General features: G+C 39.8%; 1 long non-coding RNA gene across 1 annotated transcript; it reads right to left on the bottom strand.

The window, feature by feature from the left end:
* Positions 1–406: 406 nt before the first annotated feature.
* On the bottom strand, positions 407–2,903 carry LOC309707599. The gene is made up of 2 exons (XR_014277019.1): positions 816–2,903; positions 407–575 (listed from the first exon to the last, which is right to left on the bottom strand). It is a non-coding gene; the product is annotated as an uncharacterized lncRNA (long non-coding RNA).
* Positions 2,904–3,222: the final 319 nt, after the last annotated feature.

Raw genomic sequence — 3,222 nt, 5'->3', positions numbered from 1 at the left:
ATAAGACCCGTTTTTCTCCTCAGAAAGTGTCCCAAATATATATAAAGCTCACACCTTTTTTTGAACACCACCCAGACGGCCAGCAATTTTAGGAGAACATGCAGCCAAACATGTCACTCCTGGTCCAAAGGCAGGAGGCAAAGGCACAATGCAGTCCAGTTCACTTACTGGAATTACTCCTAGCAGGCAGCTATCAGCACACGGATCAATCATAGAGGCCACACATAAACGTTAGAAACTATAATAAAACCCAAATGGGTGATTTATAAATATATACTATGAATTTAAATTTCACCCCAGTGCAGTGATTCAGGATAAAGCTATAAAGGCTAACACTGCTTTTTGAAACATGAAATAATCATGAACTTTAAACGTGTCCTTGCTGAAAAAAGTAATCACATTACTGTAGCATATTCCTAAGTCATTTATTGCTGTCCAACACTGGTAATGACAATAATCCAGGGTCGGGCGGTACAACGTTTCCTCTGGATTCAAACCTGCTTGGGGTCTTCCTCTGCTGACTTTGGATGTTCTTGCATGTCTGTGGATTTTCTTCACGTTCTGAGGCTGAAAGTCTAAAGACAAGCAGGAAAGAGAAACTTTGACCCGTTTAGGGAACATGTTCTTGATTTGACAATGGGTCAGAATGTTTGCAGTGTTCAAACCATCCTCGGTAGACATCAAGAAGTCTGAACAGATGGAAATTACATATATAAGTAGTAATAACACAGAGGTATCACCAAAAAGCTTCATCTCTAATCCACCAGTTTGACCTCCTTGACGTCTTTTATATCTTTCTTGATCATCTTACTCGCCTTCTTAATGACCCATTTCTCTTTTCTCACCCTCTCTTCCTCTCTCTCGCTGACCTGCTCCCTGAAATCACAGCTCAGTCTGTTTTATTAGGTCCAGGCAAAGAACATAAACTATGGATTTTACAGCCTTCTTTCCTCTTGTTGTTTGTGTCAGTATGAATGGGCAACAGGAGCAGGTTGAATATTTATAGCTGCCTTGAGTCTCACAGCAAAACAAAACAAACAAGGCTCCATCCTGAACAACAGTGTGTGTGTGTGAAAAACAAGAAAGACCCATTTTTATCTTTTGTTGTGTTGTTTATTGAGTAGCTGCCAAATTCACACATCCAGCCCATTTAAAGGCCGTCAAAAGTGCAGTTTGTTTCATTTTTGTTTACATTCATCTTGATTTCCTCGTATACATATGCGTCATCTAAAACCATGCTAATCATCAAATGGCCAATAAAAAGAAAGAAAATAAAGACTGTTTCTGACTGTTTACTTTGCAACAAATTCAAACTTGTTAAAAACCTTTGAAGATTTAGTAAAAATATTGACAGAATTTTAAACAACGACTTCATGTCTGAGGAGATATTAAGTGAAGTTGAACTATGACTGGGCCGTACTTTTATGCTAAATTAAAGTGAGTCAACTAATCGACTCACACTCCGGTTCACAGTCGAGGTCTACAAAAGGTCTGAAGCTAAAGGTTAAAAATTTGAACAAATGGTGGTGGGACTAAAAACGAATCCTGAAACTTAAAGGAGCACTTAGCAAGTTCTAGATATAAAATTCTTGCTAACAACATGCTGTTACGGTATCTGGGTCTTGTGACCCAGTGTTTTTGTTTTGATTATCAATATTCTTTGACTTAGTGTTTCTAATGGTTTAGTCTTTTGTATTTCTAGCTCCTCAAATTATCTTTAGGAACTCTTGGGCTACGTCCACACGTACCCGGGTATTTTTGAAAACGCAGATTTTTCTATGCGTTTGCACCTTTCGTCCACACGTAAACGGCGTTTTTGGTCACTGAAAATGAAGATTTTTAAAAACTCCGGCCAGGGTGGATATTTTTGAAAACTCCGTTTTTGCATTTACGTGTGGACTAGAAAAACAGAGAAAACGCAGCGTCAAAGGTGTGCGCATTTTTTGACATCACACTGTGCGCCACGTTATTGTTTCGGTGAAATGAATTTCTACAATACTGTTAATTCTACTCTCTGCAGTGTTTAAATGCTTACATATACACACACAGTTACTGTCCCTCCACACATACGACTCGGTTCTGCTTCTATGCCTCAGCTTTGTTTACTTTTTCCCACCGAGGCTTCTAGACTTCTGATTGGCCAACATTTCTGCACGGTTAGGAATATATCGCCACCTGTTGCTTTGGCATGTTCATAGCAGCGTTTTCCTTCATTTCTGCCTTTACGTGTGGACGGGATTATTTTTTAGAACGAAAACGGAAAATCTCCGTTTTCAAAAATACCCGTGTACGTGTGGAAGTAGCCTTGGTTTTTAGTTCTTAGGCTTTGTTACGGTGACTTCCCTGTCTTTCTTGTGTCTTGTTGACTGAGTTATGTTTTCATGTCTGTTCTTTCCCGGTCCCCACGTCCAGTACGTGTCTCAGCGTGTGTCTTATGTTTCCTTTTACGTTGATAGTTCCTCTTCTTGTGTTAGTGTTTTCTGTTTTGCTTCCTCCCGGTCTCGTTTCCCTCCCGGTCCTCATCCCCTTGTTAACCTCTTGTATTTATTGTCTGTGTCTTCCTCTGTTCGGTGTTGTGGTCTCCCTCAGCCCTCTCTGTGTGTTCTGCCTGCATACCTATCCGTTCATTTTATTGTGTATTCCTAGTTTAGTTAGTTTTGGTATATCTGGTATTCAGCAATAAAGCTGCCTTCTGAGTTTACTTTCGCCTCCTTGAGTCTGCATTTTGGGTCCTCCATTCCTGCACACACAGCGCCTGACACATGAAAAGCTGTTGAAATGCAGCCAGCCTTATCTGACTTTCCATGAGCAAGCTGAACATTGGCGAAAATAGTGATGAGACATCTGCAAGACAGTCCTGCAGTAAAATGTATATTATAGCACATACCCCTGGATGTACTCAGTCATGAGTCTTTTACAAAACTTAGAGGCCAGCTTATGCCTGTCCATCAGCATAATGGCAACAAAACTGACTTGGATGTGTCCAATGTTCTTCTGCACTCAGCCATCTTCAGATGTCTGCAGACACTTCTTTTATGCAGTTATTTTGAAGTATTATTGATATGACTATGCTGGACATAGGAACTGTGTGTATCTGATTACAAAAAAATAGATGACCTTATCAGGCGAATTACAGCTAGGGTATTTGTGGTTGTTGATTTGTAACATTACCTGATGCAGTAATTTGCAAATGGAAGTTAAGTTAATAAAAAAAATACCCTT

Source organism: Aulonocara stuartgranti (assembly GCF_965226115.1).
Source record: "Aulonocara stuartgranti genome assembly, chromosome: 5".
NCBI classification, from domain to species: domain Eukaryota; kingdom Metazoa; phylum Chordata; class Actinopteri; order Cichliformes; family Cichlidae; genus Aulonocara; species Aulonocara stuartgranti.
Note: the sequence above shows the minus strand (reverse complement) of the source record. Positions and strands in the feature narration are given on the sequence as shown.